Source organism: Saccostrea cucullata, unplaced genomic scaffold, assembly GCF_032062105.1.
Source record: "Saccostrea cucullata isolate Sc308-1 unplaced genomic scaffold, CSIRO_AGI_Scuc_v1 ctg3882, whole genome shotgun sequence".
Lineage (NCBI taxonomy): Eukaryota > Metazoa > Mollusca > Bivalvia > Ostreida > Ostreidae > Saccostrea > Saccostrea cuccullata.
Window position 1 is genome coordinate 9,283 of NW_026931820.1, and position 17,491 is coordinate 26,773.

A 17,491-nucleotide genomic window follows, 5' to 3' on the forward strand; every position below is an offset into this window, starting at 1 on the left:
TTACTGCACTGTCAGGCTGATATTACTCATACGAGGCATAAATGCTTATTTTTTCACCTATTTCGAAGCGATTTACAACTGAAACATTACATATTATTAATACATTTATTTTATAATACATTTATTTTTATAATTTCTTTGCCGTTAAATATCCAAGACTATTTCAAAATATGGTGATCAATCAATGGAGAATATCATCCCCCGCCCCCTTTTTTAAGAGCTAGAAATAGGGATTATTCACTTTAAGTACAGGTATTAAATGTTCTTTGTATTAAAAACGATTTTTTGGCCAAATTGCCATTAATATTGAATAAAATGAGTGCAAATGTAGGCAGGAATCGTGCATATTTCTTCCTTTACTTAGAAATTTGTTTTTTGAGGGAAAAGGCTGAAGCCCATATGTATGACAAACAAAAGCTGAACATTATATGAAATATAGAAAAATAGCATACGTTTAGTTTCTTATGACTATTTAGTTCATCTATTTATTGAAGACATGCTTGAAATTTATCAAAGCATAAAAAAAACTAAAATCGACCTCCTTCATAGTGTATACGTACAGTAAAGTAGCGACAACGAACCGATGACAACGGACTGAATTTTCGTATCTTGCTATGACAACGGACATAAATTATAATTTATCAAAATTTTCAGTTTGAATTTGTTCTATTTTTTCTGTAAAGGCTTACAACATGACTTGATACTGACTGCATCAGTTGGTATACATATAATATTCAATTTACAAAAAATATAACATCTCAGAAGGAAAATGAATGAAATCCACGTTTGATTTCACCAGGGTTTAATATCGTCAACGCAAACTCCTCTTTTATTACTTCATTTTAACGGCTGAAATTCATACAACACCAAAAGGGGTGTCAGTCCTATTCCCCATTGCAATTTCAGACATTGGTTGAAATTATTTAACTTAAAAAATGAAAAACTGCTCACGACCTGTCTTCTCAAGTAATAACACCGGACAGTTTTGGTCATAACCTCACCTGTATGTTCATGACAACGAACCATTTTCAGTGCTTAACTTTAAAGGTTTCTGACAACGGTACTGTCTTGGAACTTAACGTGTTCCTGGCCGTGAATATTATTCTACAAGACTTTAAGAATCACTTGTCAAAGAGAGGTTACTCTGATACAGAAATAGATCCTATTATCACAAACATAATCGGAACAGACCGAAATGAGATTCTAAATAAAAGTAACAACCAATTAAAGCTCAACAATAAATTGGTTATAGTTACAAAATATAATCCCCGAATCAAAGGATTAAAAAAACGCATCTTAAAATATTGGAACGAAATGCAAACAGACACAAGATGCAAAGAATTATTTACATCGGAACCAATTATAGCTTATAGCAAAGACAAAAGCATAGGCGAAATAATTATTAGATCACGTTTACCACAAGATCACACTGAAAAGGTGGGCCCCTGAAGAGGCAGACCTTAGGGCAAGTACCCAAAAACTGCCGAAACACTCTTTACTATATTTCAATATACATTTATGAATGCTTATATTTCCAAAGACAAAAGAATGTCGCAAAGTTTGGTTTAGAGTGTAGGGTCCTAATAAATTTCATGGACAAGTTTGGCTGATTGATGTCTTTATTTTCACACCTTGCACACCATGTGACCGTTATTATGACGTCACGTCACACTCAAAGCGAAAGTAAGAATAACAGCTTGTACGCATATTATTCGTGCAATTGCCTGTTTACATGAATGTTCAATGCTGCTATATTTTATGCAGTATACATCGAAGAAAGCTAGAATTACAAAGATATAAACGTGCTTGAAATACCAACCTTTTGTCTAATTGGTTAAAATACCTAGTCTGATTAAGGGGGGGGGGTTACCGCTTGTGCTTATTAAACACAAAGGATGTATACATACAACAACAACCTCTCACCCCACCCCACCCTTTTTGTTTGACACTGCAGAGTAAACAGGTAAACCAATAAGTTTCCAGAACCCTTTCTACACGGTGCATGTGAAGGTTCCGTAAGTGATGTAATTCTACGTGCACACGCTCCCCATGTAATTCTGTAAATGACGTATGATAAGTATATATTTAGGTCTACCCCTCTACACTATAAAATATCCATATTTTATGGTATAGAGGGGTAGACCTATAGGCTTATATACATGTATACTTATCACACGTCAATCATTTACAGAATTACATGGGGAGCTATGTCTGCGTGTGGAGATATGATATATATCACAAAACCTTAATGTTATGAAGATTTAAAATGAGAATTAAAGAACTTTAAAGCCAAAACAGATTGTAAACTTATAGTAATCTATTGTGTTGCAAAAGAGACCCCCCACTCCATCCCCAGGGTTTATTATGTACCTGTTGAAAATCCCAGCTGGGGATTTTGGGTGGCACATTTTACACAAACTATGCATTTCACTTGTGTCCAATCTGAATCTTTCCGTCTTTTCCATTGATTTCTTTATTATTCTTTATCATATATGATACACATTCTTCGTTTGGACATTTTTTTCTTCTGATTTCATTCAAAGTATTCTAACATATCTAATGCAACTAAATAAGCCAATTTTATTATATAAAAAGACAGTATATGTAGTACATGAAAGCAATACTGCATTGTTTGAATATAGCTACTTATTGTGTAATACTATTGAAATTCAAGCTAACAAAATGACATATCACATACAGGTACATAAACCAGAGGCGAATCCAGCAATTTTGTAAGGGTCTTTAAGGTTTGTGCTTACCCTACCCCTCCCCCCCCCCCTTTCATAGAACACACAACATACATAATTTCTCTATGAAAATGATAGTTAAAAATATGATTTTCAACTTGTTTTCTTACAAATTAAATATGCCCCAAAACACCTTATTTGAGCAAGCTAAAGTTATAAAGCATTATTACAGAAATTAATTTCTCAAAATAAATCTGTAGGCATCTTTCATTTACTAGATCTTGACCTTAAAAGTACATTCAGGATAAGATTACTCTCAGAAAAGTAAGCCTCTCCCCCTTCCGCGTGTTATGGGTGTGTTTTATAACTTGCTCCATTGACTAAAATAATTTCATACTATATGGAGAAAATATTTATCTTTAGCATTCTCCTTATTATAACCTTTTCTTGCATATTCCTGTAAGGAAGTTACTTTAGAAGATAGTCCAAAAATGTCATCGCCAAAGTTTCGCCAGAATCTTCCATTTTTGAAACCTTGCATGTAACTAGTATGGTAATTAAGAGGATCATTAATTTTATTTCAATTAAGAACTTAAACATGTAAATAAAAATCCTATGTGACATCCTTTTAAGTTTCAAGTGACATTGTGTGGGTGGTCGGAGCCCGTAACCAAGTCAATGGTGGTATAACGGATATCTTCATTGTATAAACAAAGCAATACGCAATACTCTTTCTTGAGAGCAGAAAAGGCACAGATTGGGATACTTTATTTTAACATATTAAACACAGAAATACCTATCACAGAAAAACATCTCCCCCCTCTCTCTCTCCCTTGGAAAAAAAGGAGGAGAGAAGTCCAGTCCCTTCCTCTACATCTGTTAAAAATTAAGTTTAAGAACATTTTCAGTCAACAGTCAAGACACAAACAGCCAAAGAGTTAATCACTAAAGTCCTTGTTATATGAAACACAAGCCTTTTTATGTACACCAGACTGGAAAAAGTCCTTTCATGTTTAACGAGATTACACTGTTGTTTTAAATTTGGTCGTAAGTAGGGCACTGATTGTTTCATTGTCCAAATTAGCAGGGGTCTCTGTCTGTATTTTCTTCCCCATAGAGAAGACTCATTCACATCCAGCATTGGAGTTAGGCACAATATTAAGGCATGGCTTTGACTATCACTGGAAACTGCTCTCGAGTCACGAATTTTGGAATTGATCCTTATGTAATGGGTTACAATCCCACAATAGAATGAGGAGACCGGTCCTTTGGAAGAGACCGTACTAACTGAAGGTGCAGTAGATGCTGGCACAAAAAAAGATCCCTCCTTGTTCAATAGCTCCGAATGTCGAGTATCGGACAAAATTTGTAGCCCTCCACTGGCAAGTGGTGACGTCTCCATATGAGTGATACATTTTTTAGAGGGATGTTAAACAACATAAGATCAATCAATCATCACTGGATACATTGGTGTCTTGGTGATGTATTTTTTGGTCCAGAATCTTATCCTATTCAGTAGAATCTTTTCTTGTGTTTTCCACAAAACTTGGGAGGTACAGAGCAGGAGTTGTTTGGTAATCCATGAATTCCTTTTCCCTTTGTTCCCACTGATTCGTGGGCACCAAGGAAGTGAATCTCTGTGCTAGCACAGTAAGGGCAGTTCGTGGTAGATCTCCTCCATTTGCTGGATTTAGAAAGCCAAGTTTGGATACCACCATATCCTTGAAAAGAAATTTGGCAAGCATCTTTGATGTCCCTCAAGTACCCAATCTTAACTTCATCAGCCTGATAAAAGGCAATAATTTAAATATTTTAATATCAGCATCTCAAATAGGCTTTTTTTAAAATTTAATTTTAATGTACATTTATATAAATAATATTTATAAAACATTTAGACATTCAGAATTTTACCTTGAAAAATCATTCAGTGGATGAATAATGAAACTTTGGAAGCGGATTCACTTATACATGTTCATGGTTGTTGTCATGTATATGATGTACATCACTTCATCTGTCTGGTTTCTCAACATCGTCATGGGAACTGAAGTAACTCTGCAAGGCAGGCCAATGGTGAAAAAGACAACACAATTTTCTAAGCTTTGTCATCTTGTACTTGAATGCTTCAGGATCTTCAATGGCTTGATGTTGGTGAATTCCATGAAGTCCTTTTATATCTCTTTTCTGTCCAAACTAAATAAAAGGGGATATTGTTAATAGTACTTTAAACAATATCAAAAAATTTTAAAACAAAAATATAAGTATCTCTATGATATAGCCCTAAGGGCTTGAGTATAGTATTATTATCATCCTTATTTAATATTGAAATAAAATACCTAATTGGGATAAAAGGAGGGGATCCAGGAAATTTTTTGCAGGGGGTGTCCACCCAAGTCAAAAGCAAAACATAGGTAATCAAAGATTACGAAGCTCACCTCGACGAATGTTATCAGTTTATGTAATGGAAATCTCACATCATATTTTCTTAATATTTAGTATTCAGCCCAACAACAATATTCTTGCAAGTTGTGTTTAACCCTTTACATGGCATATACACATTTCTACGCGTGTAGCGTGAAAAACATGTGAAGTGTTGACAAATATTCATAACTTTGTTTATACTGCAGATATCAAGGACTTGATCTGTTCCCAAAACTTTAACCTGGTCTCTTGTATGGAAAATATAGGTCAGATCCAGCATCCGAAGCTAGTCTGGTTGTGTCCATCCCTAGATGCATCATCTATGCAAGTTTGGTCCAAAGGATCACTTCATTATAAATAGGGATCTGACCTATAGGAACGGGCTTGGTTTTCTTCTCTACAAAAAGCTTGTCGATTTCCGTTCCGATTAATGACATTAGGCCGAATACATTTAACAATTTGTTTTTTCTGAAATCTTTATTTCAGTGAGTAGAGGTAGAAGAAACCCTTTCATTGATTTTCTGAGTTTGTTTTCTCCAAATGTAATAATTGATATTTGTCTTTACTTCTCATTGAGCATTATGGTAATGTCTACTGTCTCTGAAATTCTATTTTTTATGTCTAAGCTATTTATCCGTGGATTTAATAAAATATGTCATTAATGTGTGCAAATTATATAGGCCTAAATGAAATCAAAGGGAGTACAGTTACTGATATATGTAACCAAAATTAATGTGATAAAATTCTAAGGAATGTATACAATTGAAATTCGACGCAGCTCAATGCTGTCAAGAATATCTGTATCAAATAACATAGAGTGAGTTACTCTTGTCCTCGGAGAAATTGTGCTTATACCAAGGTGTGTTCTGCCTGACTGACAACTGTACATTTGATTGTTATGATTTGATATCTGTTTAGATTTTCTTGTGTCAAGAATGGGCATACATAAACGATAGATAATTCAAGGAAATACACAAGTCTATAAAAAAAAATAAATTAACTTTAAAAAAGCGAAAGTGTGGTGCCAGGTGGATTCGAACCCGCGATTTTAAAAAGAAGCATTTCACGGAGTAAAACCAACTGGTATATTAACTGAGCTAGTCCGTCTATGAATATATGAAGTCGAAATTTTAAGCAGATTTTCAAAATCAGGTTTCCTTATTTTTTGTAGGTTTTTTGAGAATTTCGACCCTAGGGCAGGGGTGCCCCTAAAAAAATCCTATTTTAAATCATTTTCTATATCATAACCTATCAAAATATCACAATTTTATTTAGGGGCAGGCCTGCCCTGAAGGACTCCAAGGCCAAAATTCATGCAAATATCAACGCTTTAACGGACAAAATGGTGTTTCAGTCAACTTTGAAGGTTTATTGTAAAGTTGTAAATAATAAATTTTAGGTATAAAATAAAAATTTGGAAAATTTAGACATATGTATGGTAGAAAACAACAAATAAAGTTTAATTATTCAATGTCACTTTTTCCGGGAAATTGTTCTCTCCTAGTCCTATAGGTCAATTCTTTTGTTAAAGCGAATACATCCTTAGGCTTATAGGTTCTGTGGAATGGATCTGCTCCAAAAACTTTAACCTGGTCACTCATCTGAAAAATGTATGTCAGATCCAGCATCCGAAGCAAGTTTTGTAGTGTCCTTTCCTAGATGCATCATCCATGCAAGTTTGTAACAGGTAGGGCTTATAGTTCCTTGGCAATAGACCTGCTCCAAAAACTTAAACCTGGTCACTCATCTGGAAAATGTAGGTCAGATCCAGCATCCAAAGCAAGTCTGGTAGTGTACATCCGTAGATGCATCATCCATGCAAGTTTGGTCCAGGTAGGTCTTATAACTCCTTGGGAATGGACCTGCTCCAAAAACTTTAACCTGCTCCAAAAACTTTAACCTGGGCACTCATCTAGAAAATGTAGGTCAGATCCAGCATCCGAAGCAAGTCTGGTAGTGTACATCCCTAGATGTATCATCCATGCAAGTTTGGTTCAGGTATGCTTATAGTTCCTTGGGAATTGACTTGCTCCTAAAACTTTAACCTGGGACGCCGACGCTAACGCTCACACCGGGGGTATAGCATAAGCTCATCTCGACTTCGTCGAGGTGAGCTAAAAAATTACTGTATACCGTTTTTCCATAAGTGAAATACCTATTATGTGGGTAGGGTGAAGAGTTGTTTACTTTTAAAACTTCATACCTATGACTTTTTTTTAATACCATTTTTACATCCCAGTTTTTAAGGAGGGGTACTGAGTGTCTAAGGGGGTCTCTTTTTACTTGTATAGAAATTCTCCCCAAAATGTTGAACCGAAAAATTGCATTTTTTTTTTTAGCATTATGGGATCTTTATCGTTATGTTAAAAGACAAATACATAAAGCCATAACGCTACAGATCTGCAGCTATTCTTCTATTTAATCTTAACGAATACTTTTATTCACAAGAATTAAATTTTCATGGGCACACTGTCTTGTGTAATTCTGTGAAAATAAAGTTCACGCGAATAAAAAGTGTATACAGTATACACTTAGAATGCTTCCTTTGGTTACTTAATACCCATAGACAGAGAAGGGGAACAATAAAATGCATTTAATTTTTTCAGTAATATTCAGCAATTATCAGTAATGCCACTACCACACATGAACCCATGACCTTTGGTCCACACATTTCATAGGCACCCTTGCTAATCAAAAATTTTTGATTAATACCAAGTGGCAGCTTTCAATCAATTAATTCCTATTAGTAATGCAACATGGAAACTTGTATTAGTGTATGAAATTTGATCAGAATATCTTGAATAGTGATGCTGTTGAATACTTACATCAGCATGTATCAGCATATTATGTTTAGCACTAATTTCATTAAAAGGAGGTCAAGGTCAAAGGAAATGCCAAAGTCAAAACTGTTAATGCAGTTGAAAAGCTTGCATCAGTATGTTTCAGCATATGAAATGGTTTCTTTAAAACTAACTTAAAAACAATTTCGATAAAGGTTATTTAAGGTCAACGTCAAAAATGTTAATACAGGTAAGTTGCTTTCATCAGTGTGTATCAGCATATGAAGTTTGACACTGATTAAAGAAAAGACTAGTGAGGTCAAGGTCAAAGGAAAGGACAAGGTCAAAAGATGTTGATGCAGTTGCATACCTCTCACCAATGTCTATCATCATATTTTGATTAAGTTTGATGAAAATATGTTGGATAGTCTCTTTGCAGGGCTCTTGATTCTCTAAATCTGGGGCCGATATTCGGCCCCGTTCCCAATGCAAAAAAGGTACCTTTTTTCCCAAAAGAAAGGTGTAAATTTCCCAATTTCTATAGCAAAATATTAATTAAAAAATGAAAGTCCATGAAACTGAATCGCAAAAAAAACTAACAAACAAAACATGTTTGCAAATGAAAGTGAAACTGTACCACTATTTCATTAGTTCGCGCCAAATGCATTCGTAAACTGGTTCCAGGAACCAGGTTATTGTTTTAAAAAAAATGTATACTAACTATGAGTGCAGAGTATCTTGTCATGTAGTTTCGACGAAAAACATCATTTAGGTTTCAAAAAGAGACATTTCATTTAAACATTAGTAAGCTGCACCTAGAAACAATCCCACGCTTTGGCAAGTTCAGTATCGCGCTGTATTAGTAAGCAAAGTTGTCCATGTGATCGAGGAAATTCGGGATGATGTGACTGGCGACTGCATGTCACCCAGAAGACATAACAGTAATCATCAACACTCTAAGATAGTAATGACAAATCTAATGTACTTTCTTGATAAATATACTATAGCCTACGTATCCATGTTTGTTCTGTTTAACTGTTTATTCTAAACCAGAGTTAAATTGATGAGAAAATGCTAGAAAAGCTAAATTTGAGGATTTTTAAAATGAATTTTGGTTAATATCTAACTTTTCCCAAAATGGCGATAATTTTCCCAATTTGAAAGGCCCGGCCCCAGTCCCAAAAGGTGGTGTGAGAGCCCTGCTTTGAAACTAAGTTTTGAACATAGCTTAATGCAAAGTGTGACGGAAAGACAGAAGGATGGAGGACGGACATGACAAACACTAAATGCCCCGACCATATTCATGACAGGGCATAAATATTGATATTGCTGGTATCTCTTTATAAATGATTCAAATATTACTCTTCATTTATCATGTTCATAATCAACCAAGAAAACTTGATAAACTAGAAGTAGTGAACAATGAGCTCACTTAAAATGATACCCCGCATCCCATATGTACATGATGAATATAATGGCAGTGACCATGTTTAGCTACGGGAAACCCAAAATATCTGACTGTCGGATCATCTGTAGGAGATGCACAATGGCAATATGTATGAAAGATTCTATGAAAGTCTTATCAAATTTCAATCAGTGGTATGAGAGGAGTTGCAGATAAGAGATGGGTACCGGATCCCCAAAGCCTTACAGACCAACAGGCAGCTAGAAAGATGGATGGATGGACAGACATATAGCTAGATGACACCACAAACATTATTTACCCTTCCGCTTTTTAATACTGGGGTATAATAAGTCAGTCAAATTGTACACCATGTAAAAGATACAGTAGATATAATCAGTATTATAAAAGTATGCAACATGTGACTTACCCAATGTGTTAGTGATGATTATGTGCAGATATCATACTGGTCATTTAAATGACAACTTAGAGGGTACATGTACTATTAGTAAGTTACATAGTCTTTTAGTGACAGGGTATGGTATGATACCTGGTTAGTAAGTTGACACTGACAGGTCTGAGAGCTACTCTACCAGTTGAAAAAAAAAAAGTTTATATTTATTGTGCACAAATATTGATTTAATTCACAGTAGCCGTTTTCAAACTGCCATCTCAAAATGTTACTATCGATACACTGCCATTTTGAGAGGCACATTATTTGGTCGAACAGACTAACACGCTGCACTGCAGGCTAGCTTAAAATCTGTATGTGCATTGTACAGATATTAAATATCAGAGAAGTAATTGACAGAAATGAAATATAGCTTTTGTACAATTGAGAAAAGAATTTAGAGAATTTAATCCACAATCAAGCATAAGTTTTTGTGCTCTAGCTCTGTCATTCATACCTATTCTTTCAGACTGTAGTAAAATATAGACATATTTTACTATGTAATAAATGTCGCCTACCTTAAAGTAAGTATACAACTAAGGTGACGACCAATGAAGAAATACGGTACAGATAACAACAAACAAGGGAAAAGGTAACACACACGTGGTGACTGGTTTGAGGACTGGACCGAACTGACGAGGAAAAGCATGCTGGCCAGCACGGGTGGATGAGTATGAGGTCAGGGTGAAAGGTCATAGGGAATACATTAACATACACAATTTCACTACAAGACCAGTGTGCTAGTACAGATGATAATGTGTACCTAATTAAATTAAAATTTAATTTAGAAATTTTCTCCCTCTTTCAGCATGACTTCTGTGGTGCATCATTTTACAGTGTTTTAATCATTGCACATATCCAACAATATCTATGGGGTAAAACAGCTGATCATAAGCTTTTTTCTGTTGTAAGTACAATGTAACAATGAGTTAAACTGTTCAATGTGCTGATTGTTGTACTGAACCTGTAAAAGAACATAATACTATTCTACTCTTAATAGGAAGACAAGAAAGTCTATATCTATGACTTACTTGAGACATGAAATTAAAATTCGATGAAAAAAAAAAACTTACCACAGCAACACAATCCTGCGTGCGAAGTGTTTTCTCCTTTTCAAAATCCGAAGTGAAAACGAAAGTCTCAATGCGCATGCGCGAATGGGGAACAGGGAGCTGCCGAAAGTTGAATCTGTAAAATTTATGGAACGTTTCAGAACAGGATTGTTATGATGTTTAAGCATTAAATAATTCATCCAGCTTGGAAAAAAAGTAAAACAACCACAGAAATATGTTTAAATTATTTTTAAAACAATTACAACAAAGCAAATTGCAGTATGCAGAATTTAAAAAAACGTACTAGGATTAAAAATAATTCAAGTAAATTCACTTATTGAAAAAAAAATGCATTTGAAGGGTCAACTCGATTTTAATTTTTAGAAGAACTATTTTCCATTAGAATACTTTTGATAATCAAGGTAAATACATGGTTGTCGATTGGTTTTGTACATAGAATATCGACATGTTCATGCCACGAGATTGCGTGACCCGCAATTGGAGAAACTACTACAGTTTGATTTAATACTTATTTTAATTTTATTTGAGCAACGATCATAATGATTGATTTCTGAGTTAAAACTAAATGCATTTGCCATACTTTCGAGCTCTTATTATTTATATAGAACGTTTATATCAGCCTTTCTGCAGCGAACAAAAACGAAAGTAGCCCGGGATCACCGAAGCAGAAACATCCAAGTCTTTAATGCGTGCGTTTCAGAATTTCGATTGTCGGATGCTCTCTTAAAGCTGATTTTCAAAATTTTGTAATTAATTACATTCAGAAAGGCCAGTTCTTTATGACCAGCGTATTCATTAAGTTTTTTGCGCTTAAATTTTAACACTAGGCATAAAATACACGCGAGTGACCCGGAATTGGAGACGACCCGGAATTGGCGACTCCACTGTACTTTTACAATCTGAAAGGGGAGACATTGAATTAAGTTAATAATTTTCTGTTAAGGAAGGGGGTAAAATAGAATAATTCAATTAGGCTGTCAGTAACTATAAAATTAAAGCCATATATGGCGTATCTAGAATGAAAATTATTAGACTAAAATTATAAGAACTTATTATTTGTATCATTACCTTTTATGAAGATAGAACTTTTACGTAAATTACAAAATCTAGGTCAATTGCGTTATAAAGATATCACAATTTAATTTGGATTCTCGGAATTTTTTCCGACTCGGAAGAAAATACAAAAGATTTAAATAAAACATTACTGAGAAGATAAAATTGTATTATTAGTTGAAACTAAGTGTTTTCCGTGTTCAGAGCCCCAAGATGACTTGCCCCACTTAAAGCTTGAGTCTAATTACGGCCTTGCAGACAGTAAAAAACCAGTTTCAAAGAAATGAATTTCGCGCCAGAAGAATTGTTGAAGAATATTCCACAACTGCTGTGAAAGAATTCAATCCACAAATGCCTTATTTGGCCTAGCAAATATGTAATTTTTGAAAAGGACATTAGAAAAAATGTTTTGGGTTATTATCAACCTAGAACATTGACACATTTCACATGTGCAACAATTTTGTCAAAACCGGATGTTACAATGTCATACTAAATTCTAAAACGCAGCATGGTTCGATTTTTTCCGGAAAATTGCTCAAATTTTTCACAATAAATCGTGAATTTCACATAGAGCACAGTCGTTACCGCAAAATATTGAAACAGAAAAATAATTATAACTGTTAGACAAATAATTTCCAATGAAAATATTTTGCGGTAACGAGTGTGCTCATGGTGAAAAACAATAAAAATTAAATGTCGACGCGTGTAAAAATGCTATGATCATGAACAACCATATTTGTCTTTGTCTTTTATACAAACTTTAAAGGATCAATTAGAAAAGTTTATAATATTGATTATGTAAGTGGATGAACACTAATATCACACAAGCAAGAAAATGTCAACTGATGCACCTATAGACATGCACGTCTGGCTACTGGAATAAATACGATGGCTTCAGTCTAAAAACATATATATCCGTTAAAAATGCCGATTTATCGACAGTTCTTTTTCCAAAATTAGATTGATTTACAGACAAGTAAAACATTCAACTTACTATATATGTGTAGCGGGTATTCCCGGCAGTATGATGGAAAACACAATATTGTTGTAGTTTACACTTTTAATTATGACATCTCTAAGTTGACAATCGATGATATGGAATTTATAATGGATTTAATGGAAACAATGGATGGAAATATTGGAAGTCCTGCAATATACAAATTGCGTCATAAAAATATGTACAAAATATTATTTCAATTAAATATTACGATTATAAAATATAACAAATTATCTGTCTTCCCTTTTACAATAAATTATCATCATTCACTATGATAACACATAAGAAATATATATACTTTACACATGATATAAGGGAGGTAACTCTTATAATGCAATTGAACTTTACAATCTTCTGAAGAGTTATCTTTCTTTGATATTTCTTTACAAATCATAAAAATATATATACAGATAGACATACCAATTTATGGAACTGAACTTTCTCCAATGCAAGTTTACATACTCGTTATATATGGAGATACCTATGTACAATAAATGTAATAATAAGGACTTGTTCTATACAAATACCTTTCTCAAAATAAATAATTATTTAGATTATCTTGATTATCAAAATCTTCACTTCAAACTATTTTCAGGTTTATATACAAATTAATCTATAGGAAAACTTCATCAGATTTATCAATATCTGAATAAATAGACAGATAACTCAAAATGTAACAATTAAAAGTAAAATATCTTGTTTTCCATATTTTCAACTAAATATTATAGAAAACATATATTGTGGCATAAAACAAGTAAAAACTTACATTTCAGGAATTGTCTTAGGTCTCAAGGTCTTAGGAAATAAATATTCCAACAGCAAAACAATCTAGGTCTTCTCCATTCAAAATCAGAATTCTAGAGTCTAAACTGAATAAAACTCACTACCCCACAAAGACCAAAACACTAACCAATGAAAACTAAGCATTTCAAAAACTGACCAATAGATATGTGTGTGGTCATGTAAAAGTGTATGTACAGGTGTGGATCCAAAGGGGTGTATATCTATAACACTAAATACCCAAGTTAGTAAGGAATAGATAGAATAAAGCTTTAACGGAAAAACTTATCATTTATAACATATTTAATACTTTATTTAGTTTATATTTAATTTATATTTAATATTTATTTTATGCCATTTAAAATCACTCCAACTTTTATTATTTCAAATAAAAGTACCTCTACTACATATGTGACTATCGCAAGTATACATGTCAATTATTATGTTTGTTTATGACTGTGACGATTATAAGAAATAAGAGTAAAATCTAAACTTTGTTAGCCTATCAAGAATCGGTAATTTTTTTAGAGTGACAGTCAGTGATTCATTGGTAGGTCATAAGACATCAAATAAATAGATAACACATGGTGATAGAAAAAAGCAGTCAATTTTAATTGAAGGTAATAATTGTGGCAAAGAATTTAAAAAATTACATTTCTGAAATCAAAGGAAAACAAACTTACTCGGTGTACGTCATTTGTGACGTCATAATAGATGTAGTCATTGGGAATCAGTGGCAGGGATAAATGGGGAAATTTTTTTTTTTTTTTTAAAGATGTACATGTAGTTTTCTGTCGCTTTGTTAAATTCATTTATTTGAAACGGGGTATTATCTATTAATATGTTTTACGGTGTGACCGTTGGGGCGAGCGCAGTTTATTTACTGTCAAAAACCTACAATGTACTGTCTATCATTCAAGAAAAAGAAAGCAAAAAGAATAAAACAAAACAATATTTAAAGAAATCATTTCCCAAGCATCGGGATCGAGATTCCAAACTTCTCGGAAATGTCCGACAAAATCGGAAATACCCGAACCGTAGAAGTGACGAAAGTCTGACGTCAGATTGAGATAAAAAGTTCTGTTGACTTAGAACGCAAACGCTAGTTTTATGGAAGAGAGATTGTATTAAATCGTTCTTTTCATGTAAGTTTTTGCTCTGTTTTAGCCGAGTTTCACGGAAGCAACCGACATAACTTCGTCAAACTTCGTAAGTTTCCGGTGACGTCATTTGTATCATTTCCGAAGGGCAAGGTGAAGGCCAGTGTTGTGGCATAGGGGTATTTTTTTTAAGGCAAAATCATTTCGTTAAGATTTCGGTAAGAAAAACTGTTCCTTTAAATTTTTTACTATTTTTGATTTATTCGCGCAAAGGACATTGGGTAGTGCAGGAATTCTGGGATTGTGGAACAGAGAATATTTCGCTGACGTATGTACAGATTTCAATCCGAATTTCCTCTGTTCATACACGTTAGTCTATTGACGCTCGCTGCGCTCGCTATTAAAAAAATTAACAACTCTGTGAACTGGATTCAACGTAGAACTCGTGTGTGTGTTTACATAAAATGCACATGATGTTCGTTTAACAAATACTCACGTCGATGCATACAATGCATATATATGTATAAGTATCACATGTAGCAGCAATATATATCAATCGTTTTTTTTTAAATTTCAAAACCGAAAAATCATTCATTATACTTCATAAAACCGCGTATATAATTTTTATGCACTTGCATAACGTGAAAAATAATTTAAAGCTTTCTTCAAAAGTATTATGAAGAATTTGTTTTCAGAAACAAGAGCTGAATTTAAAATATATGACCCTAGATAGTGTTTATTATTATTTATAAAAGAACATCACATCAAAGATCCTTCTTTGGCCGTTATAGTGTTTCTCATTTCAAATATTGATTATTATATATATTAATTTTTTTGCATGTAGATCAACATTCAAAATAGCCCCTGCATTGTTATGGCTTAGGATGGGGGAAAGGTAGATTAGGGGGACTATGTCTTCCTCTGCATTTAATATTTGAAAATCGCTGGATCCGCTACCACGAAGATTTGTATAGTTCATCACTATACGATTAGAAGAGGTCACCGGGGGGGGGGGGGGGTCCATGCTTTGACATTAATTATACGTTCATTACATACAATTATATGAACATTATTGTGAAGTACAGGATTTTTCTAAAACATACTTTAAAATTAAATAATTTACTGTGACACTTTCCTTTAAAAAAATATTTTTAAAAAGATACAACTGTGTATATATTCGTCCTTTGTATACCCCCCCCCCCCCTTTTTCTTTTCTAAAATTGCTTACTACGACCATAAATGTCTTTTCTATTTCAAGAAAAACTGAGACCATTTTACACTTTCCTCTTACAAATGTGTCTATAATAAGGTCTTATTAAGCCTTTTTCGCGTAAAATCAATCTTTCCTTGTAAGTATTAGTAAAATGTTGATGTCTGTACTTGTATTTCACTTTTTATTTTGACACGTATTTATAAGAATTACATACGGATGGAAATCATAATGTGAACATGAAATGGAAAGTGATAAACGATAAGCTAGCAATGCACAATTAAAAAAAGATGATAAAATTATTACATGTAAGTCAATCGCTAACAAAGTATTAACAACACACTACAAATACCGTACTCCATACATAAATTATTTTACTGGATTAAAGATGACCCAGCGATTGGCTGGTTCGCAAAGATGAGAAAAAATATCAGTGAGATTGAGGTGTGCGCGAATCTTGCGGATATTTCTCGCTTGCCTGTGAAAATTAATTAACAGCTAATATTCGCGGGTGCTCGCCAAGTTCTTAAAAATGTATAGAAAAAAGGTCCTTTCAACTATTGTGTACATGCATATGTACTTCTTTTCAAGTAATGTACTGGTATTTAGATCTAGATTTTTATCGCAAATCTTGCTCTCCGGCCGAAATAGAGTTGCGTTGTGTGATGATACTACTGGATCTGACAACTGAACAATTAGAATCACGGATTTCGTTTTGTTAAACAAGCGTTTTAATTGGTTGATAAGAACCCGCCCACTCTTGCGCGGAAAAAAGTCAACAAACAAACTGGAAAATTTTTTTTAGCATGTGATATATTCCTTACGCGATACATGGATATCACTTGATGGCATAAACTATTTCATTTCATCATATATACATGTATTTCTGCCGATTTCCTATATATTGACGACATTTAACACTTTAGGTGTTTTTTCTCAATCTCCCATGCAGAGTTGTCGTTCGTTCCTCTCTCAGACACCTAGAGCTGCCAAGATTTTTGACATAACGTATAAATTTGATATTTGAAGAATTGTTTCAATTCAAATCAATAGTTCTGGATTGATTTAGTAAATATCTATCTCAAAATCCAGACATAAGCATAGAAATTGAATTGTAATGAATTAAAACAAACGCAGTATTTCTCGTGTTTAACACTGTGTATACGCGAGCAAACGACAGAGGTGAATGTATGAGCTGATGGTAGAGAGTGTTTTTTTTTCTGTGCGACTTTTCAGTGCATTAAAAATTTTTTCTCCATGTTTTAGTCATAAGTGAGCAGCCCCCCCCCCACTTTTTTCCCCAACATAACCTTTACTATAGTAAATGTTCATTGATGGGATGGTTGCAACCCCCCTTTATAACCATAGTATAGTGACAGCAAGGATTGCAAGGAAAAAACTACGAAATAGGATTTTTGAGATTGGGCAACTTTTAATTTTTTTTTTTTTGCTTGTCAAATTTTTCAGGTAAGTAAAATAAAATTTCTCAGGTTGCCCCCCCCCCCCTTTCAAAAACGATGCAACGTGCCTGTATATTCAG

The 17,491-nt window shown here is 33.7% G+C and overlaps 2 long non-coding RNA genes across 2 annotated transcripts; both read right to left on the reverse strand.

Moving 5' to 3' along the window:
• Positions 1-2,784: 2,784 nt before the first annotated feature.
• On the reverse strand, positions 2,785-10,926 carry LOC134233612 (uncharacterized). Its single transcript, XR_009985032.1, has 3 exons — positions 10,812-10,926; positions 4,599-4,877; positions 2,785-4,472 (listed from the first exon to the last, which is right to left on the reverse strand). It is a non-coding gene; the product is annotated as an uncharacterized LOC134233612 (long non-coding RNA).
• Positions 10,927-12,886: 1,960 nt separating this feature from the next.
• LOC134233613 (uncharacterized) lies at positions 12,887-13,878 on the reverse strand. Its single transcript, XR_009985033.1, has 3 exons — positions 13,628-13,878; positions 13,282-13,342; positions 12,887-13,011 (listed from the first exon to the last, which is right to left on the reverse strand). It is a non-coding gene; the product is annotated as an uncharacterized LOC134233613 (long non-coding RNA).
• Positions 13,879-17,491: the final 3,613 nt, after the last annotated feature.